Source organism: Neoarius graeffei, chromosome 26 (assembly GCF_027579695.1).
Source record: "Neoarius graeffei isolate fNeoGra1 chromosome 26, fNeoGra1.pri, whole genome shotgun sequence".
Taxonomy (NCBI): domain Eukaryota; kingdom Metazoa; phylum Chordata; class Actinopteri; order Siluriformes; family Ariidae; genus Neoarius; species Neoarius graeffei.
Window position 1 is genome coordinate 29,883,512 of NC_083594.1, and position 27,065 is coordinate 29,910,576.

The following is a 27,065-nucleotide window of genomic DNA, read 5'->3' on the forward strand; positions in this document are numbered from 1 at the left end:
ATCTCCTCAATCCCACCGTCATGTCTTCCACTGAGGAGACTGAGGCTGATGACTCAGAGGTGGACTCGTCCATTACCCAAGCCGAAGTCACTGAGGTGGTTTGCAAGCTCCTCGGTGGCAAGGCACTGGGGGTGGATGAGATCCGTCCTGAGTATCTCAAGTCTCTGGATGTTGTGGGGCTGTCTTGGTTGACACGCCTCTGCAACATCACGTGGCGGTCAGGGACAGTGCCTCTGGAGTGGCAGACTGGGGTGGTGGTCCCTCTTTTTAAGAAAGGGGACCGGAGAGTGTGCTCCAATTATAGGGGAATCACACTTCTCAGCCTCCCAGGGAAGGTTTACTCCAGGGTACTGGAGAGGAGAATTCGACCAATAGTCGAACCTCGGATCCAGGAGGAACAATGTGGTTTTCGTCCTGGTCGCGGAACACTGGACCAGCTCTATACCCTTCATAGGGTGCTCGAGGGTTCATGGGAGTTTGCCCAACCAGTCCACATGTGCTTTGTGGATCTGGAGAAGGCATTCGACCGTGTCCCCTGTGGTATTCTGTGGGGGGTGCTTCAGGAGTATGGGGTTCGGGGCTCTTTGCTAAGGGCTGTCCGGTCCCTGTACGAATGGAGCAGGAGTCTGGTTCGCATTGCCGGCAGTAAGTCAGACCTGTTCCCAGGGCATGTTGGACTCCGGCAGGGCTGCCCTTTGTCACCGGTTCTGTTCATAATTTTTATGGACAGAATTTCTAGGCGCAGCCTGGGGCCGGAAGGAATCCTGTTTGGGAACCACAGGATTTCATCTCTGATTTTTGCAGATGATGATGTCCTGTTGGCTTCTTCAAACCAGGACCTTCAGCATGCACTGGGGCGGTTTGCAGTCAAGTGTGAAGCGGCTGGGATGAGAATCAGCACCTCCAAGTCCGAGGCCATGGTTCTCGACCGGAAAAGGGTGGCTTGCCCTCTCCAGGTTGGTGGAGAAGTCCTGCCTCAAGTGGAGGAGTTTAAGTATCTCAGGATCTTGTTCACGAGTGAGGGAAGGATGGAGCGTGAGATCGACAGGCGGATCGGTGCAGCCTCCGCAGTGATGCGGTCGCTTTACCGGTCCGTCGTGGTGAAGAAGGAGCTGAGCCAAAAGGCGAAGCTCTCGATTTACCGGTCGATCTACGTTCCGACTCTCACCTATGGTCATGAGCTTTGGGTAATGACCGAAAGAACAAGATCGCGGAGACAAGCGGCTGAAATGAGTTTCCTTCGCAGGGTGGCTGGGCGTTCCCTTAGAGATAGGGTGAGAAGCACAGTCACTCGGGAGGAGCTCGGAGTAGAGCCGCTGCTCCTCCACATCGAGAGGAATCAGCTGAGGTGGCTCGGGCATCTTTTTCGGATGCCTCCTGGAAGCCTCCCTGGGGAGGTGTTCCAGGCATGTCCCCCCGGGAGGAGGCCCCGGGGAAGACCCAGGACACGCTAGAGGGACTATGTCTCTTGGCTGGCCTGGGAACGCCTCAGTGTTCTTCCCGAGGAGCTGGCCGAGGTGTCTGGGGAAAGGGAAGTTTGGGCTTCCATGCTTAGACTGCTGCCTCCGTGACCCGGTCCCAGATAAAGCGGAAGAAGACGAGACGAGACGGGAGCACATTCTCAACTTGCTTGAGTTTCTCTATGTCTAGTTGGTTAAATCGATCCTTAAATTGATTGTCCAAACTGTCCAACACCTTGAAAAATTCAATTCTGTAGTATTCCTCTGGTGTCTCTGACTTATGGTGACTAGCCCCACCAGTAAATCTTTTGGGGGATTTCTTTGGTGAGGGATTTCAATTGGTTCAATTCCCAGAGTATCAACCATTAACACTGCCTTCTCAAACAACTCTGTAAACTTCTCCTCACTCCTTTTGTCTTGAAGAGTTGAACTTACATAGCCAACAGCAGTCTGCATACCTCCAATTGTTTGGGAGCGGTTTTGCAGAGACCTGCTTAAATACTCTAGCTCTCCGAGCACCTCTGTGGCTAGAAGCAGTCGAAGAACTGTCTTGCCCTTCTGGAAGCGTTCTAGGAGACCATTGGCCCTAGTGCCGGTGTCAGAACTAACTGCAGCCATTTCCTCCAGACTGGTCAAGACAGCCTCATACTGACTAAGTACAACCCCGATTCCAAAAAAGTTGGGACAAAGTACAAATTGTAAATTAAAACAGAATGCAATAATTTACAAATCTCAAAAACTGATATTGTATTCACAATAGAACATAGACGACATATCAAATGTCGAAAGTGAGACATTTTGAAATCTCATGCCAAATATTGGCTCATTTGAAATTTCATGACAGCAACACATCTCAAAAAAGTTGGGACAGGGGCAATAAGAGGCTGGAAAAGTTAAAGGTACAAAAAAGGAACAGCTGGAGGACCAAATTGCAACTCATTAGGTCAATTGGCAATAGGTCATTAACATGACTGGGTATAAAAAGAGCATCTTGGAGTGGCAGCGGCTCTCAGAAGTAAAGATGGGAAGAGGATCACCAATCCCCCTAATTCTGCACTGACAAATAGTGGGGCAATATCAGAAAGGAGTTTGACAGTGTAAAATTACAGAGTTTGAACATATCATCATCTACAGTGCATAATATCATCAAAAGATTCAGAGAATCTGGAAGAATCTCTGTGCGTAAGGGTCAAGGCCGAAAAACCATACTGGGTGCCCGTGATCTTTGGGCCCTTAGACGGCACTGCATCACACACATGCTTCTGTATTGGAAATCACAAAATGGGCACAGGAATATTTCCAGAGAACATTATCTGTGAGCACAATTCACCGTGCCATCCGCCGTTGCCAGCTAAAACTCTATAGTTCAAAGAAGAAGCCGTATCTAAACATGATCCAGAAGCGCAGACGTCTTCTCTGGGCCAAGGCTCATTTAAAATGGACTGTGGCAAAGTGGAAAACTGTTCTGTGGTCAGATGAATCAAAATTTGAAGTTCTTTATGGAAATCAGGAACGCCATGTCATTCGGACTAAAGAGGAGAAGGATGACCCAAGTTGTTATCAGCACTCAGTTCAGAAGCCTGCATCTCTGATGGTATGGGGTTGCATTAGTGAGTGTGGCATGGGCAGCTTACACACCTGGAAAGACACCATCAATGCTGAAAGGTACCGGTATATCCAGGTTCTAGAGCAACATATGCTCCCATCCAGACGACGTCTCTTTCAGGGAAGACCTTGCATTTTCCAACATGACAATGCCAAACCACATACTGCATCAATTACAGCATCATGGCTGCATAGAAGAAGGGTCTGGGTACTGAACTGGCCAGCCTGCAGTCCAGATCTTTCACCCATAGAAAACATTTGGCGCATCATAAAACGGAAGATATGACAAAAAAGACCTAAGACAGTTGAGCAACTGGAATCCTATATTAGACAAGAATGGGTTAACATTCCTATCCCTAAATTTGAGCAACTTGTCTCCTCAGTCCCCAGACGTTTACAGACTGTTGTAAAGAGAAAAGGGGATGTCTCACAGTGGTAAACATGGCCTTGTCCCAACTTTTTTGAGATGTGGTGTTGTCATGAAATTTAAAATCACCTCATTTTTCTCTTAAAATGATACATTTTATCAGTTTAAACATTTGATGTCATCTATGTTCTATTCTGAATAAAACATGGAATTTTGAAACTTCCACATCATTGCATTCCGTTTTTATTTACAATTTGTACTTTGTCCCAACTTTTTTGGAATCGGGGTTGTACTATTTGAACAGCTTGACCACGTACAGTCCACCTAGTTGGACACAGAGGTTTTACAGTTCTGGTATGCCCTTCTGACAATGTCTGATCAGCCAATATCCCTTTGAACTTCCCTGACTGGTTGCTCAGTGTTCCAAGTTCATAGACTCGCTGTAATGCATCATGTAGTAAGGGAGAGGCACTGCATGCACACTGTGTAATAAGATTGACACAGTGTGCTCCACAGTGCACATACAAAGCAAGTGGCTGTTTCTTCTAAAGCAATGCCTGTGCCCCAGAGAACCTTCCTGCCATATTGGCTGCTCCATCATAAGTTTGACCTCACAAGCCCAAGATAGGAAGGTATACTCTCAGCAGCACATCAAGCGCTACTATGGCCATTTGCTCACCAGTTGTCCCTGGTATCTCATATAATCCAACAAATACTTCCTGTGGGATTAGGTCTTTCTCCACATACCTTAAGCATATTGAAACCTGCTCTTTGCCCTGTATATCCTGAGTGCCATCCATTATAATCAAAAACTGAACTACTGGGAGGGACCTGATTGTTGGGGCAATTTCTTTCACAATTGTGTTGCCAAACAAAGTTAAGTATTCATTTTGGCACTGCGGACTGACAATCATGGCAACGAGTAAGCCAGAATCAGGTCATCTTTTGCCTTAAATTTGAGAAGATGGTACAAATTCCCTTGATTCACATCATGTCCTCGAAAAGCAAGTCCCTGCCTGGCAAGATACCTCACACATCCCATGATTTCTGTAAGACAGTGCCTTGCCTCCTCCTGTGTTTTGGCCACTGCACTTGATAACTGGGTATGAACTGGAGTCTGTTCCAGTGCATTGACAGTGACAGCATGATAGTGTGCTTTACGGCGATTAAAGCTGTCAGTGGCATTTTTCCAGTTACCAAAACCATTTAAGCAAAATGCAGGGTCATTCTTTTTTTCCAGAGTGGTCTTTTTGATTGTGAATGCCTTGACACACTCAAAACAAAGAACTTTTTGTTGTGTGGGACTATAATGCAGACATGGATAGCAATTATACCACTTTGCCTGAAACCATAGCTTCTTGTTTGGCAGTTGCTGTACTGCAATGAATTTTGGATCAGGCTGGTATGGTTTACTCTCCATGTCCAGGACACCCCTTAGCAAAAAGTAATATACTTAAAGTTCATTTTATTAGGTATGCTTCAGTATAAGTATAGCAAGTACACTACAGACCATGTACTTTTAGTGTACTAGAAAGTATACAAATTTAATACTTTTTCGGACTAAATTGGAACATTTCAAGTTTATAAAAGTATACTTTAAAGTTCATTTTAAGTTTGCAAAAGTACACTTTAAAGTATACAACAAGTACACTCATCTATATACTATCAATGTACTTGGTATATCCCTCTCGTATGCTTAAAGTATACCACAAGTACACTTATCGATATACTGCCATTGTACTAGTTATATACTTCGAGTCCCTATTTTTTTTTAGTTTATTATTGTATACTTTAAGTATACTGTTATAAACGGTTATTTCACTAGTTAGGGCCCGAGCCCTATGGGCGAAGGCCCTATTGTTCTTGTAAGAGTTCACTATTCTTCTTCTTCTTCTTCTTCTTCTTCCGTCTTCTTCTTCTTCTTTATTTTTCTCCGCTGTTGGGCCATTTTCGGGGCGCTTGCCATGGGCGAAAACGCACGAAATTTGGCACCAGTTCCGAGAATTGCCACCGCTACTCAGAACCAAAAGCCCAAACTTGGCCGGGGCTCAGGGCCTCTATAGCGCCCCCTAAGTCATTGTGATTTTGGCCTCCCGCATTAAGGTGCCTGGTTGCCATATAGTTTGTAGTAGTGGCATGCAATTTGGTATGCATATGTATCTCACTAAGCCGGACAAAAATGTAATGCCAATGCATTAGCCACGCCCAACAGGAAGTGAGGTAATTTCACTTTTGTGCGAAATGCATGGCCACGAAGACGGCGCAACTCCTCCTAGATCTTTCATAGGAATGTCACCAAAATTGATACACATCATCTACAGACATGGCTGACAAAAGTTACTAAATACGTTTCATGTGGGATAAACCGTTCAGAAGTTATACGTCAATCAATTTTCACTTCAGAATTTTACATGCTAAAAAATTCATAACAAATCTTCTAATTGCTCAACACTGCTCATACTTCACACGCTAATCACTCATTGAGCTTCTGACATGTTACCCAATTTCTGTGATATTTCGCCACTGGGGGCGCTATTTTTGGGCAAAAAATCCAATCTTTCCTCAAATTTGGTCAAACTTCACGGCCACCCTCTTACTACCTCCCATGTCATGTATACCACATTTTGGGAATTTTCGTCCATGGGGGGCGCTGTTTTTGGCCGACGCAATTTCTCCAAAACGGGTTTTTGGTAAATAATTCCATAATGCTTTTCCTTCACACCACTACCTTGTGATAGTACGTTGCTGTTGTGGACACTTATTTTTCCATCTCATAATCGCTCATGTACAGCATAGCGCCACCTACTGACATGGGAAAAACCAAAAAGTTTATTCTTCAAAAATCTATATCTCATCTTCTATTTACTCAATTGTCATCAAACTTCATACACAAACTCTTCATAGCTCACCTGACATATACGCCAAATTTTGTGCACTTTCGCCACTGGGGGTGCTGGTTATGGCAAAAATGATATTGCAGCTTCTGATTTGTCAAACTTGGCAAGCAAACTCTTTACAAGACCCTTATTGGGGCGCTTGCCATGGTCGACAACACTCGAAATTATGCCCCTTTTTCTTAGACTGCCACCGCTACTGGGAACCAGAAGCCCAGATCCAGGCGGGCCTCGGGGCCTCTATAGCGCCCCCTAACGTGTTGTGATTTTTGCCTCTCGCATTAAGGTGCCTGGTTGCCATGTAGTTTGTAGTAGTGGCATGCCCTTTGGTACGCATATGTATCTCACTAAGCCGGACAAAAATGTAATGCCAATGCATTAGCCACGCCCAACAGGAAGTGAGGTAATTTCACTTTTGTGCGAAATGCATGGCCACGAAGACGGCGCAACTCCTCCTAGAACGTTCATGGGAATGTCACCAAAATTGATACACATCACCAACAGACATGGCTGACAAAAGTTACTAAATACGTTTCACGTAGGATCAACCGTTCAGAAGTTATACGTCAATCAATTTTCACTTCAACATTTTACATACTTAAAAATTCATAACAAATCTTCTAATTGCTCAAAACTGCTCATACTTCACACGCTAATCACTCATTGGGCTTCTGACATGTTACCCAATTTCTGTGATATTTCGCCACTGGGGGCGCAATTTTTGGGCAAAAAACCCAATCTTTCCTCAAATTTGGTCAAACTTCACGGCCACCCTCTTACTACCTCCCATGTCATGTATACCACATTTTGGGAATTTTCGTCCATGGGGGGCGCTGTTTTTGGCCGACGCAGTTGCTCCAAAACGGGTTTTTGGTTAATAATTCCATTATGCTTTTCCTTCACACCACTACCTTGTGATAGTACGTTGCTGTTGTAGACACTTATTTTTCCATCTCATAATCGCTCATGTACAGCATAGCGCCACCTACTGACATGGGAAAAACCAAAAAATTTATTCTTCAAAAATCTATATCTCATCTTCTATTTACTCAATTTTCATCAAACTTCATACACAAACTCTTCATAGCTCACCTTACATCTACGCCAAATTTTGTGCACTTTTGCCCCTGGGGGTGCTGGTTATGGCAGAAATGATATTGCAGCTTCTGATTTGTCAACCTTGGCAAGCAAACTCTTTACAAGACCCTTATTGGGGCGCTTGCCATGGTCGACAACGCACGAAATTTGACTCCTTTTTCTTAGACTGCCACCGCTACTGGGAACCAGAAGCCCAGATCCAGGCGGGCCTCAGGGCCTCTATAGCGCCCCCTAACGTTTTGTGATTTCTGCCTCTCGCATTAAGGTGCCTGCTTGGCATATAGTTTCTAGTTATTATTATTATTATTAGGGCCCGAGCACCGTTCAGTGCGAGACCCTATTGTTTTTGAAGGATTATTATTTTATTATTATTATTATTAGGCCCCGAGCACCGTACAGTGCAAGACCCTATTGTTGCCATGTGTCCTATTCTGTGCTTTGTCGCCATTGTGGGTGTAATGTCTCTTGCCGAAGAAGCTGTGGAAGGTTTTTCGCGGGGCCGCATGCCCCCGCCCCCCTTGGCCGCTGGCGCGAGGGCCCGTCGAGGCCGCTTGCGGCTTTAATTTACTTGTTATACTTTAAGTTTGCTTGGCATATTACTTGTAGCTTACTATTTATATACTGGAAATATACTCCTTAAAGTATTCTTAAAGTTTACTCGTACTGTATGTACACAAGAATGTGATACATTTACAAAATCACAAGACAGAATGTTGAAAACAAGTTTGATATATTTTCAAACATTTGTCTTGTATTTTTCTACACTGCAAAAATATCTTAAGTTAGAATATCTTGAATCTAGTTGAAACGTTCTTGCATTTCCTATTAGAAAAATACAAGACACCAACTCTGAGATTATTAAAACTAGTTCTAGATTGTAACCAATTTATTCCAAGATGTCTTGTCAAGTAAAATGATCTGTCCATGCAGTAAGATAATTTCATTAGTATTAAGGAATTTTCTCCTCAAATTCAGTTTTCAGTTTTTTTTGCAGTGTATGCAATCACCAGGGTGAACATTGGAGACAAGCCAGCGGGGTGCATTGCACAGTTAGCGATGTGTGAGACTTCCAATCTCCCTCCTTTCATGCATCTCTAGGAGGAGTGTCAGGTACTCCAGCAAGATAGTTATGTTGATGACATTCTTACCTCACACAATGACCTTGATCACCTGAAAACCATCACAGCAAATGTGGAGTGCATCCTGAAAGCCAGGGGCTTCAAGCTCAAGCCGTGGGTCTTCTCTGGGCAAAGTGGGAGTGTAGTAGCAATCTGGATGACAAGGAGAGAGTCAAGGCAGGCACCATGGTCTTGCTAAACCAAATGGGAGATGAGGACACAAAGCACTTGGCCTGGGCTACATAGTTGAAGAGGACAAGCTCTATGTTATGATGGCCAACTTATTCCAAGATGTCTTGTCAAGTAAAATGATCTGTCCATGAAGCAAGATAATTCACTAGTATTAAGGAATTTTCTCTTCAAATACAGTTTTCAGGTTTTTTGCAGTGTATTCTTCCAGCTCCTCAACATCAGAGTCTCACCACAGAAATCTGTGTAGGTGCACTTCTCAGGCTACATCCACACGACAACGGCAACGAGATGTTATTTAAAAATATATCGCGTCCAAATGGGCAACAATCAGTAAAATATCAGGTCCATATGGCAACGCAACACTTGCTGAAAACGATGCAATACACATGCCACACTTCTAGGGGCGCTGTAAGATGGTCCCTTCGGAGACACCAGAACAATAGAAGAAGTAATGACGCATGCACATAAACTATGCGCGAGACTTCATATTAGCCACAAAGTCAGGAAAATCTGTTTGTAAAATTACATTATAATGACCAAATACAATGAAAAGTATTTTTCCAGTCTCACCTGTGAAAGGTAATCCCATGTGATCTCGTTTGGACAGAAAACCTGTTGGTACAGTTAAACGCAGCTAATCTTTATTCTCCGCTTTGACCTATCCAAAATGGCGGCGAGGATGACGTATGATTGTACGTGGAAGGCTGCGTCTTCAATGGTCCGGAATAAAGTGAATGATACACGTTGATGGATTAATTTGTTGTTTCTCACCTGTGAAAGGTAATCCCATATGATCTCGTTTGGACGGTAAACCTGTTGGTACAGTTAAACGCAGCTAATCTTTATTCTCCGCTTTGACCTCTCCAATATGGCGGCGAGGATGACGTATGATTCTACGCGGAAGGTGGCGTCTTTAATGGTCCGGAATAAATTGGATTAATTTGCTCCTCTACGCCCTTTTTAAGGAATGTATTGTCGGACTTAAATCAACATCTGAAGAGGTGAGATCGCTCCTTTTTTCCCCTATTTTTGCTGGCGGGATTGCACCATTACACGATAAATATTCACAGTGAAAATATTTTGTAAGCGCGTTTCATGAACCAAGTGATAGGATTTGTTGACAACTCGCATCGCAATGAGATGATCATTGGCACTACTGGTGTTAAGAATCAGACCATTTCATAAATGAATATTTTGCTGTAGAGCTGCAGTGTTTGTACAATTGCATGTTTTTGCTTCACTATTACTGTCACTATTCTGCTTCTTGCATTACTACTGTGAACTAACACCGAACATAATAATAATAATAATAATATCCAAGCTCGTGTTTCACTCTCACTAGTGCTCTGTAAGGCTTTTTCCTGGTGATATTCGTTACCCGGCATGAAGCACTCACAGTCATGTGGTTGTGACGTCATTGTAAACAAATCCGTTCTACTCATCCAGACGACTTCACAACGGCAACATTGCCAGATCTTTCCACTCTGGAACCCGTTCTCAAAAAGATTGCGTTTTGGGCACCCAAAACGCCAGTGCCGTGTGGACGCCAGGCCTAAACGATAAGCAATTGTATCGGAGTCACCTGAAACCGTTGCCGTGTGGACAGGGCCTCAGTCTTCAAGCTAAACAGAGTTGTACATCTTTTTATATTGACCAAAGCAGCAAACACCCCACGCCAAAATCTAAGGAAGACTGCAAAAATCTGGTTGAGGACATCTGAACCCTTCATCAGCAAGTCATTCAGGCTCACACCTCTGAATTTCTTGCTGCTGTTCCAAACAAGTCTCACAGATGTCGTCACAGAATACAGGTTTGGAGCGATGAGGTGGCTGACATACCATACTGGCCCATCCCAGTTGGTGATGGTATCTTCAGACAATTTAATCGTGGCCCCTCAAGCAACCATATGCACTTGAGCGGCATAGGCAACTTTGCATTTAGGTTCTTTGGAGAGTTGCTTTTCTGTTCTGAAGAATGTAGCTTCAACTGCTCCCTTGTTATTTGGAAGGGAAGCTGGATCCTTTAACCAGGGGTACTTGGCATGCCAATGTAGTCCATTGCTGTGATGATCACCTGTGATGTATGCAAGTCCCTCTCTCACTACTTAGCAAGTGTCATCTCTTTGCCCCCTGGCTGACAATTTCCACAGCGGGAGCCCCTGCATCCTGGCTCACATGCAGCGCTAATACTATCCCAATTCCACCATTCTAGGAAATCTCAGATGATGGTTAAGGTGTTTGGTTCTTGGAGGTTGAGACCAACTCATCTGTCTGGCAGAAGTAGTTCTGAGACCATAGAAGTGTGCTCCTCATACTTTGCAGCAGCTGCTCTCATTGACCTTGCAAAGTGGGTTGTGGACATGTGGGCTAAAATGTCAATCTCCTCAAAGAGTTCTGGGTAAGTTCCTCCAACTGTCTTCCCCAATGGTCCATCCCACAACACAAGGTCTCCAACAACCCACACTCTGAGGTGCTAACTTACCCTCTTGATGGCTTATCAGCAGGCTTATCTCCCTAGGTCTCACAAGTTCTTTAGCTGGAGCATTTGGGAAGAACTTTTGCAACTGTTTGGCAGTCACATTTTTGTGGACATCTGCAATGCTATCCAGTCCATAACAGGCCACCTGGTGGGCTCATCGAGTGCCCTTTGGAATCTTCACTCGGATCTTGAGAAGATACCTTTTGGTTTCCACATGGACTTTCATCCCACCAACACCATGGGCAATGAGAGTGATTTCCTCACTTCTGAGATTGAGTCTGCTCGCAGCCGTATGGGTTATATAATTTATGTCTGAAGCCAAGTCAATCAAAGTCCCAATCCTCTGTCCAGCATTATCTGTGACTTCAAGAAGCATCATGATCACTGGCAGCTCTTGCAGACCACTTTCCACAAGGAGGCTTGGCTGATCTTTCACAGTGCTGAGTGTTTTTGATGCAGTGTTTGAAAAGCCATCTCAACATATTTTTGCCAGCTCTGGTGAAAGTTTGCTAAGGAATTTCTTTTCCGCATTAATGTATTTCTTCTTACCTTCCTCTTGCTCTGGGCCACATCTGCTCTTTGTCTGGACTGTGCTGTTTTTCTTCATCTCAGCTTTAGGGCACAGATGCTCAGAGACATGTTCACCTTCACAGTCTTGGTGTTTACACAGGTAGGTAGGCTTGCAGTATGCCTTGTCATCATGAATCTCAAGACACTCCTCACATGCCCCCAGCCTTCTTACTGTAGCCTTCTTGTCTGTTAGCTTTAGTGCTCGAAACTGCTTGCAGAAGTACAGCTTCTTTCTGTGTTTTCCATCGCTGCAGACTACACACCCTGCATGGTCATCCCCTGACTTAGTAACCTTGGTTCTGGCATGTCTTTGCTCAGGTCTTGTTTCTCTTCTGTTTGGCTCTTCATCCCTCAGTTGCTCAAGCTGCTCATATATGCTCTCTTGCTCTTTGAGGAATGTCAACAGACTGTCAGACTGTTGTGTGGAGCTACAGCATTTTGCCCATCAGCTGCATAGATGAGCCATTCTTTAAGAGACTCTGGAAGCTTACTCTCAATTGATTTCATTACCAACAGGTTTTTAATGGCTCCAGTGTCTCCGAGGTCACTCAAATCTTGAAGTGCTTTCTTCTTGAATAAGCTCCACAATTTTCTGTGGCTGATGACTTCTCACAGCTGCCAATTTCTGTAATTCCTCCACTATTTCGATAGCAATGGAGGCTTGGTTTCCATAGCGGTTCTCTAGAACACAGAAGACATCTTCTGCAGTGTTATAGGCAGTGAGTTGGAGGTCTCTGGTGATCTTCTCATCCAGGCTGTCTAGCAACTGAATTTTCCTCACCTCTCTTGAGCCTGTCGGCTCACCTTGCCTCTGCAACACCTTCCAATCCTTCCTGCATCTATGAAAGTCACGTTTAACGCCAGTGAACTTGGGCAGGGCTGTTGGTTTCAATTTAATGGTTGGCACAGGATAATCTGGGGCAGTCACCATTGGTGCCAGTCTTCCAGCCTCTTCCTTCAGCTTTGCCTCTATGAAGTCAGCCTTTCTGGACACCAGCGTGGGAATGGTGAGTTCAAGCTCCCTTAGGCAATTCTGGATGTTCTTCTGCTCACCTGGTGGGACCCAATGTTTTCACAGACTGTTCACATTCTTTGCTGTCTTTACCAATTGTTGCAGATGATTGAGCATAAAGTCATATGCCTCCAGGTTCCCACTGGGTCGAACAGCAGTAACACGTTGGCACTCAGTATCTGCCACTTGTAGCACTGTGGACAATTCAACAGCTCCAAAGTTAGACCAGAGTGTCTCTTGAATTAGGTCTTTTACCTCCTTCAGTCTTGCATTTGCTTTCAGTCTTGTTCAGGTCAGCTTTTTGCTGTTCAGTTAGCACAGCTCCTTTGCCTGCATCCAGCTCTGCCTCTTGATCTGCAATGAGTCTGGCTTCTAAGTCATTGTTAATTTCCATGACTTTCTCAGCCACTTCTGTGAGTTAACTGAAACTCTCTCTGAGCTCTTCTTCAGACACGTCTTCATAAATCCTAACAATGCTATTTGCCAGATGAGAAAATACTCTCTTTTTTTGCTACTGTTCTCTCTATTTTGAGGTGCTCAACTGATTTCAAGTCAGCTTGCTCAGTCATTTTCTTTTAACTTCACCCTGCAGCTTGTAAGGTAAGTGCTACTTTAGGGCAACACCTTTTTATTTTTATTTTTCTTAACTTATCTGATTTCTTTCCAAGATTTCCAGGTTAACTTCTCAGGATCAATTTTGTTGCTAGCTGGTTCTCTGGTTTCCTGGTATCAGTTTTCACTGTCTCCAGTTCCTGGACTCCAGTTTTTTACTGTCAAGTTGTCTGTGTGGTTGTGCAGATTCCCCAACTTGAAAAGAGATTTGAAGCATTTACTTGCAGATTAAAACTGGATTTCACTCAATGACCAGAAGAGTTGTTTCCTTTTTCCTCTTTTTTTCCCTTTTTTATTTTGATTTCAGTAGATCAGCTCCATTAAGCTGATCTACTGAAATCAAACTGAAATCTACTGAAACTGTTCTGCCATTGATGGCAGAGCAGTTAGCTTCAATTAGCAGGTTGCAATAGCTAATGGTCGTTAGCTGATAGCAATTGGTCAGTTAGGTAACTAATAGGTCAAATAGGTAAAAAAAACTTTAGATAAAACAGAAAGAAAAGAATGCATGCATGAGCTATTGCACACAATATGCACCAGTAAACAGACATTAATATGTACAAACATATTAAGCTTATACTGTAAGATGGCGCCGCGGACGGTTGCCTCGGTACTTTGCTCTCTCGTACTTTCTATGTTTTTGTGTATTTGTTGTGTTTTTTGCGCTTCTTCTCTGGTCAACTACTCCAGAGAAGAACTCATAAACATTGGAATAACCACCAGTAAAGTTTTTTCATCAGTTTTCATCAATCCGGAAAGTTTTCCAGAGCTACTTGTTGGAGGAGCAGCAGCTCTCTATGGTCTCCACCGAGGACGCCAGAGACACCGGGGGAAGCGAGCCGGCGTGCTCGTCAGGCTGAGGCAGCAGGGGTTTCGCACTGCACTCCCATCTATTCACCTGGCTAATGTCCGCTCTCTGGCCAACAAGATGGACGAACTGCTGCTCCTTAACACAATCAACACGGATTTTAACAGATCTGCTGCCTTATGCTTCACCGAAACCTGACTTGGTGAGCACATCCCGGACACTTCTCTCCACCTGCCTGGATTTCACCTGCACCGAGTGGACTGCAAAACGGAGCTCACAGGGAAAACGAGGGGAGGTGGAGTCTGCTTTTACATTAAAGAAGGTTGGTGTACTGATGTCACGGTTCTAAACAAATCATGCAGTCCTCATCTGGAGACATTATTCATAAACTGCAAACTGTTTTATGCTCCACGAGAGTTTCCCTCATTTATTCTGGTTGGAGTCTACATTCTCCTCAGGCTTGTGTTACTGAGGCGTTACAACACCTGGCTGACCAGATAAACAACATGGAGAAAAAACATCCAGACTCTTTGCTCATTGTTTTGGGGGACTTTAACAGAGCAAACCTCAGCCATGAACTGCCAAAATATAAACAGCACATTAAGTGTCCCACCAGGGACACTAACACTCTGGACCATTGTTACACTGTTTTAAAGGACTCATACCACTCTGTCCCCTGTGCAGCCTTGGGACTATCTGATCACTGCCTTGTTCATCTTATCCCGACCTACAGGCAGAAGCTGAAATCTGCTAAGCCCGTAGTCAAGACGGTGAGGAGATGGTCTAATGAGGCCAAAGTGGAACTACAAGCCTGCTTTGAATGCACTGATTGGAGTGTTTTTGAGACTGCAGCTTCAGACCTGCATGAACTGACTGATACTGTGACATCTCACATCACTTTTTGTGAGGATGTGTGTGTGCCCACCAAGACCTTCTGCACATATAACAACAAACAACCCTAGTTCACTGCAAAACTCAGGCAGCTTTGCCAGGCCAAGGAGGAGGCCTACAGAAGTGGGGACAGAGTCCTGTACAAACAGGCCAGAAACACACTGACAAAAAAGGTGAAAGCAGCTAAGAGGAGCTACACTGAAAGGATCAAAAACAGCCTTTCAGCCAATGATCCGGCATCAGTGACTACGTTTACATGCACATCCAAATCAAGTTGCTGTCAGTAATCGAGCTGAAGGTCCCAGCAGGATGCCAGAGAAATCCAATCGTACATGCACACAACTGAAATCGGGCTATTGTGTGAGGTGCATTGTGCACCCGAGCCACAGGTGGCGCAACACGCCCCATCGTGTTGGTACACTTCCGGTTGTCATCATGAAGAAGAGCTATTCAAGAGTGTAAACAAAGTTTTCAGTTCCGTGTTCTCCATTGCGCGTTTTTCTCCCGTCCATGAATTTTAATATATTCAACTCCTTAAGCTGAATGAGCATGAACTGTCTCCTCATTGCTCCAGAAGTGCACGTTTCTGCTTGCCTGTGGCAGTGGGGGCGTGGTCAAGCGCCGGTCTGTGACAGGAGAGCGGAGCCAGGGAAGGTGAGTGGCAGAATAACTACACCTGACAGTAATTAACCTGTTTGTGTGTCTTCCCAGTAACCGCGCCCTATTTAAGGAGGCAGAGGGAGAGCAGAGGGGACAGCTCATCCCGGGACTAGAACACAGCGCGCGCGCGCATGCGTGTGTGTGTGTGTGTGTGTGTGTTTTTCTCTCAAGAATAAAAGTAGGCTGTTAAACTGAAAAGTCTGACAATAAAAAGCCTATTAGTACCAGAAGCTTTGTCCTGCCGTCCTCTGTGCTCCACCCACACTTCAGAGAGCTCTACATCGCCATTTTCTCTTCTTCGTTTGTTCCTCCTGACCTCTTCTGCTGCTCGCTACTATTGTCATGCCGACCGAGGCTGTTGTGTTTCCCGCTTGTGGTCTCGTCACTCGTCACTTCCGGAAGTAGCTCGACAACTAGCTCGATAGGGTATACATGCACAAAGTAGCTCGGCAGAAATCGCATAAACTAGGTCGTGTAGCTCGATTCCGAGAAATCAAGTTCGGTTCAATTTCAGCCGAATTAAGGTGTATACATGGCATTTTGAACTTCGATTTCAGTCGAGCAACGGCAGAAATTCGATTCTCTCTATGTGCATGTAAACATAGTGAGTGTGGAGAGGCCTGAGGAACATCACCAACTACAGGAGACCATCCCCCAACACTGCAATGAACCATCAACTGGCTGACGAGTTGAATGTGTTCTACTGCAGATTTGACACATTCACATCTCTCCCCCCCTCAGACATTAAAGACCCATTTACACCCCCTGCTATTCTGCCTCCTCTCACCTCTGACCCCACACCAGCACTCAAGATCTGTGAAGAGGATATTTGTCAGCTTTTTCGCAGACAGAAGATCAGGAAGGCACCCGGCCCAGATGGTGCGTCACCTTCCTGTCTGAAGGTCTGTGCTGATCAGCTGGCCCTCATCTTCCCCCAGATCTTCAATAGATCCCTGGAGCTGTGTGAAGTCCCCTCATGCTTCAAACGCTCCACAATAATCCCGGTTCCCAAGAAAACCACCATCACAGGACTGAATGACTACAGGCCTGTAGCCCTCACATCTGTAGTCATGAAGTCCTTTGATAGACTGGTGTTTTCACACCTGAAGGACATCACAGACCCCCTGCTAACAGGGCAAACAGGTCAGCGGATGATGCAATTAATATGGGACTGCACTGCATCCTGCAACACCTTGACTCTGCAGGGACGTACGCCAGGATCCTGTTCATGGACTTCAGTTCGGTGTTCAACACCATCATTCCAGACATCCTCCACACCAATCTCACCCAGCTCACTGTGCCCTCCTCCACCTGTCAGTGGATTATAAACTTCCTGACTGACAGGAAGCAGCAGGTGAGGCTGGGGAGCATCACATCCAGCACCCGGACTATCAGCACTGGCGCCCCCCCAGGGGTGTGTGCTCTCCCCGCTGCTATTCTCCCTTTACACCAACGACTGCACCTCAAGAGACCCATCTGTTAAACTCCTGAAATTTGTAGACGACACAACAGTCATCGGCCTCATCCGAGACAGTGACGAGTCTGCATACAGACGGAAGGTTGAATGGCTGGTCTGTTGGTGCAGTCAGAACAATCTGGAGCTGAACATGCTCAAAACTGTGGAGATGACAGTGGACTTTAGGAGGAGCCCCCCCACCCTGCCGCCCATCACCAACAACACTGTGACTGCTGTTGAAACCTTCAGGTCTCTGGGCTCCACAATCTCCCAGGACCTGAAGTGGGAGACCAACACAGTCACCATCATCAAAAAGGCCCAGCAGAGGTTGTACTTTCTGTGCCAGCTCAGGAAGCTCAACACAATAGCTGTTGAGCTGCTGACACAATTCTACTCTGCCATCATTCAATCTGTTCTCTGCTCTTCCATCACTGTTTGGTTTGGATCGGTCACCAAGCAGGACAAGAACAGACTGCAATGGACAATAAGGTCTGCAGAGAAAATTATTGGTGTCAGCCTGCCCTCCATCCAAGACCTGTACCTGTCCAGAGTCAGGAAACGATGCCCATCACACCCTGGTCACAAATTGTTTAAACTTCTCCCCTCTGGGAGACGCTACAGAACACTGTATGCAAAAACAACCAGACAGAAGAACAATTTTTTTCCCTCAGGCTGTCTCTGTGATGAACAGCTAAAACCAGACTCAAATATCAGTAACATGAACTGTGAAATATCTGCACACTCATACCGTCATTCTGTGCACACTGTATATTTATATTTACTAAGTCATCCTTGCACTATGCACCATTTTGCACCAAAAGATTAAAAATATATATATCCTTGTTTATACATACATTTACCCTTCTACATGTACATAGCTTTTTGATTTGTTTTTGTCTACGCTTTTTTATCTGTTTGTACTAAGAGAGCTAAGTGAAACCGGAGTCAAATTCCTCGTGTCTGTTCACATACCTGACAATAAAAGTGATTCTGATATTACATTTCAGTAGAAATTTATCATTTAACAATCATAATATTAAGCATTAAAATACACATGCAATTTACCTCTGTAAAAAAATAAATATTGAACAAGCCTATTAGCTAGCAAGCCAATTTCTCCTTTAAGCTATTAGCATTACAATTAAAACACAATGCATCAAACTGCAACAGTTAACCAAACATTATCTCTCAATGCTTATTACAAACAGAATGCACTTTGCTCTCATTTACAACCCCGATTCCAAAAAAGTTGGGACAAAGTACAAATTGTAAATAAAAACGGAATGCAATGATGTGGAAGTTTCAAAATTCCATATTTTATTCAGAATAGAACATAGATGACATATGAAATGTTGAAACTGAGAAAATGTATCATTTAAAGAGAAAAATTAGGTGATTTTAAATTTCATGACAATACCACATTCAAAAAAGTTGGGACAAGGCCATGTTTACCACTGTGAGACATCCCATTTTCTCTTTACAACAATCTGTAAACGTCTGGGGACTAAGGAGACAAGTTGCTCAAGTTTAGGGACAGGAATGTTAACCCATTCTTGTCTAATGTAGGATTCTAGTTGCCAAATGTTTTCTATGGGTGAAAGATCTGGACTGCAGGCTGGCCAGTTCAGTACCCAGACCATTCTTCTACGCAGCCATGATGCTGTAATTGATGCAGTATGTGGTTTGGCATTGTCATGTTGGAAAATGTAAGGTCTTCCCTGAAAGAGACGTTGTCTGGATGGGAGCATATGTTGCTCTAGAACCTGGATATACCTTTCAGCATTGATGGTGTCTTTCCAGATGTGTAAGCTGCCCATGCCACACGCACTAATGCAACCTCATACCATCAGAGATGCAGGCTTCTGAACTGAGCGCTGATAACAACTTGGGTCATCCTTCTCCTCTTTAGTCTGAATGACATGGCATCCCTGATTTCCATAAAGAACTTCAAATTTTGATTCATCTGACCACAGAACAGTTTTCCACTTTGCCACAGTCCATTTTAAATGAGCCTTGGCCCAGAGAAGACGTCTGTGCTTCTGGATCATGTTTAGATACCGCTTCTTCTTTGAACTATAGAGTTTTAGCTGGCAACGGCAGATGGCACGGTGAATTGTGTTCACAGATAATGTTCTCTGGAAATATTCCTGAGCCCATTTTGTGATTTCCAATACAGAAGCATGCCTGTATGTGATGCAGTGCCGTCTAAGGGCCCGAAGATCACGGGCACCCAGTATGGTTTTCCGGCCTTGACCCTTACGCACAGAGATTCTTCCAGATTCTCTGAATCTTTTGATGATATTATGCACTGTAGATGATGATATGTTCAAACTCTTTGCAATTTTACACTGTCGAACTCCTTTCTGATATTGCTCCACTATTTGTCGGCGCAGAATTAGGGGGATTGGTGATCCTCTTCCCATCTTTACTTCTGAGAGCCGCTGCCACTCCAAGATGCTCTTTTTATACCCAGTCATGTTAATGACTTATTGCCAATTGACCTAATGAGTTGCAATTTGGTCCTCCAGCTGTTCCTTTTTTATACCTTTAACTTTTCCAGCCTCTTATTGCGGGGCGGCACGGTGGTGTAGTGGTTAGCGCTGTCGCCTCACAGCAAGAAGGTCCTGGGTTCGAGCCCCGGGGCTGGCGAGGGCCTTTCTGTGTGGAGTTTGCATGTTCTCCCCGTGTCCGCGTGGGTTTCCTCCGGGTGCTCCGGTTTCCCCCACAGTCCAAAGACATGCAGGTTAGGTTAACTGGTGACTCTAAATTGACCGTAGGTGTGAATGTGAGTGTGAATGGTTGTCTGTGTCTATGTGTCAGCCCTGTGATGACCTGGCGACTTGTCCAGGGTGTACCCCGCCTTTCGCCCATAGTCAGCTGGGATAGGCTCCAGCTTGCCTGCGACCCTGTAGAAGGATAAAGCGGCTAGAGATAATGAGATGAGATGAGCCTCTTATTGCCCCTGTCCCAACTTTTTTGAGATGTGTTGCTGTCATGAAATTTCAAATGAGTCAGTATTTGGCATGAAATTTCAAAATGTCTCACTTTCGACATTTGATATGTTGTCTATGTTCTATTGTGAATACAATATCAGTTTTTGAGATTTTTAAATTATTGCATTCCGTTTTTATTTACAATTTGTACTTTGTCCCAACTTTTTGGGAATCGGGGTTGTACAAATAATCGACACCATAATGCTTTCACTAGGCAAACACATTAGCAAACAGAGATACAACCACTGACGCCAAATGCTACTCTCATTCAATTATCAGATGCCATGACAAACTGGTTCAGTAGCAGCAATAAACTTCATAAAGCCCAGGATTTAAAGTTCAGCTTCTTACCGGCTGCCTCTCCAGTCTTTGTAGATGTTCAAAGTTCTGCACAATCGTCCACAGGTCACTGCACCAATAAGAACTTTTTTTAGCAGCTTCTTAACAACAGTGGCATCCAAACAGCATCTATTCTAGCATGGTTCTTGATTGCACACCTGTAACTTCCAGGATTGTGTCGTGTATATGATGTCATGTGCCGGTTTGAATTCACCAGACAGTAATTAAGCTAGTTGCTTGCTCTGTTTTGTTCTCAGGATGCTGACATTTGGCTAGTGCACTGTCATCACATCTTTATTGTTTTTTTCCTGTGCATTTTATACATCCTCAAATCCACACATTTTCTTAAAACTGTAGTTTAACTTAACAGTCATACAAAGTGAGCAGTCACAAATTACCATGGTACAGGACTTTCATTCATGTAGCGTCTGAATCTCTTTTAAGGCAAGGACTGCATTGCTGATCTCAAGGAGTTGAGCCCTGCATTTCTGCAGTCAGTGCCTGTCATCACCCAGAGGAGACTCCAAGGGTTTCTATGAAGCCCTGAAGGCAGTCTATGGTCCTTCTTTTCAAGTCCAAAGTCTACCACGCAGCACAGATGGCAAGACGCTGCGGACAGACAACGCCTCCATCATGAGCTGCTGGTCCAAGCACTTCAACACACTCTTCACCATCAACCACACAGTGCAGCTTGCTGCCCTTGAGCGCATCCCACAGCAACCAATCAAGACGGAGCTGGACAAAACACCAACACTTGAAGAGACCATTAAAGCCATATCACAGCTAAAGTCTGGCAAGGCTCCAGGAATCGATGGCATACCACCAGAGATCTGGAAGCATGATGGCTCTAGCCTACATTCCAAGCTCCACAAGCTCTTCACCTGCTGTTGGGAAAGAGGCGAACTTCCTCGTGACCTTCGTGGTGCAATCATCTTTATGTTGTACAAGAACAAAGGTGAAAAGTCTGACTGTTCAAACTACAGGCATTGGTGCAAGAACACAGTCCTGTTTGATGCCGTTCAGGATGGGAAAGGGCTCAGAGAGCTAACAGCTATTGCAACCTGCTAATTGAAGTAACACCTTACTCTCCATTGCAGGCAAAATCCTAGCAAGGATCCTTCGCAACAGATTGGTCTCATTCATCACCAAAAAAAATCTACCAGAAAGTCAGTGCAGCTTTAGAGCAAACAGGGGCATGACTGACATGGTGTTCATCCTCAGGCAGCTCCAGGAAAAGTGTCATGAGCAGAACAAGGGCCTGTACGTGACCTTTGTGGACCTGACCAAAGCCTTCGACACCATGAGCAGGTAGGGACTCTGGCAGATCATGGAATGTCTAGGCTGCCCCCCAAAATTCTTGAGGATGATCATGCAGCTCTATGAGGGACAGATGGGACAAGTGAGGAACAACAACAGCAAACTCTCCAATTCCTTTCCCATCCTGAATGGCGTCAAACAGGGCTGTGTTCCAGCCAGAGCAGGTCATGATATATTTTACCATATTAACATGCCATTGTTGTGTGTTATGCCTGATGTAAAGACTCTCGTCTCTGCGAGCCTACCACACAGATTTAATACTTGTCATTTTTAGGGCATACCTAACAACCTGTGTTTTCTTTCTCTCTCTCTTCCCCCCCCCCCCCCCCCCCCAATCTGTCCCTCTGAGTTACATGTTGATCCTGGGATTGAGATGCTGGCCTCTTCTGCCCCTCGGACCTGCTTGATCCATCCTGGTGCCCTGTGTCTGGTCGGAGTTTTATCGCACCGCTCCTGTGAAGGATGGCCCCATGAGGACAGTTGAGGGTTATACCTGTTAAAACTGTTAATATTATAGTCAGGCTGTCTGTTGTTGCCCAAATGAGGATGGGTTCCCTTTTGAGTCTGGTTCCTCTCGAGGTTTCTTCCTCATGTCATCTGAGGGAGTTTTTCCTTGCCACTGTCGCCACAGGCTTGCTCATTGGGGATAGATTAGGGATAAAATTAGCTCATGTTTTAAGTCGTTCAAATTCTGTAAAGCTGCTTTGCGACAATGTTTATTGTTAAAAGCGCTATACAAATAAACTTGATTTGATTTGTTCTCGCACCAATGCCGTTTTCCATTTTCTTCAGCATGATGCTGCATCAGGCCATGGAAACTTTGGGCGAAGTGGATGGCATATACATTTGCTATCGCACTGACAGCAGCTTGTTCAACCTAAGGTGCCTAAAAGCACACACCAAGATGATGGAGCGACTCATTCGTGAACTCTTGTTTGCCGATGATGCTGCTCTTGTTGCCCACACAGAGCCAGCCATGCAGCACATCGTGACTTGCTTCATTGAGGCTGCCCAACTCTTTGGCCTGGAAATCAGCCTAAAGAAGACTGAAGTTCTTCATCAGCCCACACCAAACCAGCCTTCCCACCCGCCCCACATCACCATCAACCAGTCTGAACTCAAATCTGTGCAGCAGTTTACCTACCTAGGCTGCACCATCACCGATGACGCCAAGATCGACAAAGAGATTGACAACAGGCTAGCAAAAGCCAACAGCGCCTTTGGCAGACTTCACAAGAGGGTGTGGAGCTGCAAAATCTTGACACATCATACCAAGGTCCTAGTGTACAGAGCTGTTGTGCTGTCCATGCTGTTGTATGGATCTGAATCATGGGTCACCTACAAGCGACACCTGCAACTGCTTGAGCCTTTCCACCAGCGCTGCCTCCATTTCATCCTCAAGATCCACTGGACTGACTTCGTGACCAATGTTGAGGTCCTTCAGCAGGCGGAGCTCCCCAGCATCAAAGCTATGCTACTCAAATCATGACTTCGCTGAGCAGGACACATCTCCAGGATGGAAGACTACCACCTACCTAAGGTAGTTTTGTACGGCGAGCTGTCCTCCGGCCAATGCAACAGAGGGGCCTCTAAAAAGCAGTACAAAGACCTACTGAAGTCCTCCCTAAATGCCTGTTACATCAGCCCCTCTCACTGGTCAGCCCTGGCCTCTGACGGGAACAGCTGGCATAGGTCTATCAACTCAGCAGTCAAGTCTTTTGAAGACACCTGTAGGGCTGATTTGGAAGAAAAAAGGAGCAGACAAAAAAACCCATCATCCACTGCTCCTGACCCTATCCAGACCCACAACTGCAGACACTGTGGCAGAGTCTGTCTATCCTGGATAGGTCTCGTCAGCCATCAGCGCGCCTGCAGCCAACATGGATGTCCCCCTTCATAAATCTTCATTTTTTGAAGCCAAGCCATAGCCTGTAATTCTTAACAGAACCTTTCTGATCACTCAGTGGCCAGTCATTTTTCATACCCGTTATTAGATGAACACAAGGACACTATGTCTACAAGTCTGTCTGGAAGGTTCTTCCAGACTTATAATGGCATACCAGTTGAGCTACCACTTTCATCTCTGACAGTTTTGGAAGGGGTCTGACATAGTTTGCCAAATTAGATACAGAACTGGAATGGTCCAAGCCCTGACCTCAATCCCACTAAACACCTCTGGGATGAATTTGAACACTGTATATCAGACCTTCTCACTTGACATTAGTGCTCAACATGCTCTTGTGGCTAAATAATTACAAATCCCCAAAGCCATATTCCAAAATCTGGTAGAAAGCCTTCCCAGAAGAGGGCAGACTGTTCTAAAAGCAAAAGGGGTACCAACTCTGTGTTAATGCACATGGTATTGGAATGGACAATCTGGGTGTGATAGTCAAGTGTCCACATACCCTAAGGGTGCATGTGGCAGCCATTGTAACACACCATAGCACCATGGATGGCATCACTTTAAGACCCCATAGGCTAATTAATTACTTTCTAAAGGGGACGTGGTGCTGTCATCCATAACAGTCCCCTAGCAGCCCTACGTGGAACCTCCCCCTTGCTCTGCCTGATACAATGTCCTGCAGTGTTAATTGAATTAGACAGCAAGCATCCAATCCTCATACCAAGTGTTTATTTGTTATCAGTGTCTCAACAGAGGTTAGCCCACTGGGTGGTGGACTTCATCAGCTTATACTGCAGACAGCCTGGATGCCCATTTCCTGCAAAGAGCATCTTGTCCTCATGGGCTTCATTTAGAGGTAACCTACTCCAGGACATCTGTGCTGCTACTACCTGGCATCATCATGCACTTTCTTTAGATTGTACAATATTAACATTGCCCCTCCCAGTAATGTGAGTGAAACAGTCATTTATAAGCATGTATGGCATCTATTTAAAGGTGCTATATGTAAAAATTGGCCCTCTGGATAATTCATACTCCACATTCCAAACAAATAGGAGGCAGTATATCACCAGAAAGCTGGAGTGTCCACCTCTATCATAAGAACCAAGGAAATGCATAATCCCCCCCCCCCCCAAATACTTCACCACCACCCTCATAGAATTATCACTCAATGAATATAGCGTAAAGCTATTTTTTAATTGATCCACTACTGGGTTCATACAGTACCAGTCAAAACTTTGGATAGTTTCTAATTCAATGGTTTTCCTTTATTTTTAATTAATTAAAAGTCATTTCATGTCAAAGTAATGATGGACTGTCATTTCTCTTTACTTGTTTCTTGACATAATATGGGTTACTACAGTTGTTGAATAGGGCTATTTTCTGTATTTTTATTATTTAGTATTTATTGTTTGATGGTCTCAAATGCATTAAGAAGGCAAGAAATTCCACTAATTGACTATTGACAAGGCACACCTGTTAATTGAAAGGCATTTCAGGTGACTACCTAATGAAGCTGGTTAAGATAATGCCAGTAGTGTGCAAAGCTGTCATCAAGGTAAATGGTGGCTACTTTGAAGAATCTGAAATATGAAAAATATGTTTAACACTTTTTTTGTATACCACATAATTCCATACATGTTCTATATGTTATTTAATAGTTTTGATGTCTTCACTATTCTTCTACACCTTTTTTTTTTTTTTTTTTGGGGGGGGGGCATGTTGAATTTGAAATTAAACCTGGAAACAATATTTGTAAATATTCTTTAACCTGTATTGCCCTCAAAACAACAACAGCACATTACTTGAACTTTTACCTCATGAATTTTGTTTTTTCAACATAAATACATTTCAATTTTGATTCTTGCAGCACATTTTTTAAAAAAATTGGGGATGGTAAAGAATTTACCACTTTATAATGTTGCCATTCCTTCTTACAACACTGAAAAGAGGTTTAGGGACTGAAGATACCAATGCTTAATTAATCCCAGATTAATTGTTTCAAATGTTGATTTGTCTCATTCTTCCTGCAAACAGGTCTTAAGGTGTGCAACAGTATGGGGTCATCATTGTCATATTTTTGTTTCAAAATTTGCCACACATTCTCGACTGGGGCAGAGGGGACAGGCACCCTCTTCTACAGCTATGCCTTTGTAATGTGTGCAGAATATGGTTTTGCATTGTCTTGTTGAAATATCTCTGGAAAAGATGTCATCTTGAAGGCAACAAGGCAGCATATGTTGCTCCAAAATCTCAACGTACTTTTCTGAATTGATGCAGTCATCACAGAAGTGTAAGTTACTTTTGCCAAGTACACTGCCACAACCCCATATCATGACAGACCCTGGCTTTTAGACTTGTTGCTGGTAACAGTCTGGATGGTCATTTTCATCTTTGGTCTGGTGCACATGGTGTCCATTTCTTACAAAAAAGACATGGAATACTGATTTGTCTGACCAAAGTACATGTTTTTACTGTGTGATGGTCCATCCCAGATGCCTTCGAGCCTAGAAAAGTCAATGGCACTTCTGGACACAGTTAATATAAGGCTTCCTTTTTGCACAGTAATGTTTTAACTGGCATTTGTGGATGTACTGTAACTCCATATTGTAGTACTTGACAAAGCTTTGCCAAAGTAATGCTGAGCCCATGTGGTTATATCAGCTATAAATTAAGGATCGTTCTGGATGCAATGCCATCTGAGGGATCGGAGATCACAGGTGTTCAGCTTAGGCTTATGCCCTTGCTCTTTATGCACCGAAATTCCTCCAGATTCCTGGAATCATTTAATGATATTATGCACTGTAGATGGTAAAATATCCAAATCCCTTTCCTATCTTTCTTTGAGGAACATTGTTTTTGAAAATTTCAGTTATTTCCTCATGCACTATTTGACAAACTGGAGATCCTCCGCCCATCTTTGCTCCTCAAAGGCTACGTCTTTCCTGTATACTGATTTTGTACCAACTCATGATTACAATCACCTGCTGATATCACCTGTTTCAAATCACATCATTATTTAATTGTTTCACTACATTACTAGCCCTAAATTGCCCGTCCCAACATTTTTTTTTTAAGATGTGCTGCAGGCCTGAAACACAGGAATGCATGGATATTAGCAAATGAAATGAAGTTGACCAGGTAAAAGAGGAAACATCTTGGGTTCATACTGTCTGCAATGAAATACATGTCAAAGTAAATTTAGCAATCACTGATTTCTTTTTTATTTGCATGTTCTATACCATCCCAGTTTTTTTCTGATTTGGGGTTGTAGAAATTAGAAAATAGTCAA

General features: G+C 44.2%; 1 protein-coding gene across 4 annotated transcripts in view; it reads right to left on the reverse strand.

The window, feature by feature from the left end:
* The window catches only part of sulf2a (sulfatase 2a), a 194,902-nt gene that overhangs the window by 101,134 nt on the left and 66,703 nt on the right, over window positions 1-27,065 (reverse strand). The gene's annotated exons all lie outside the window — the stretch shown is intronic.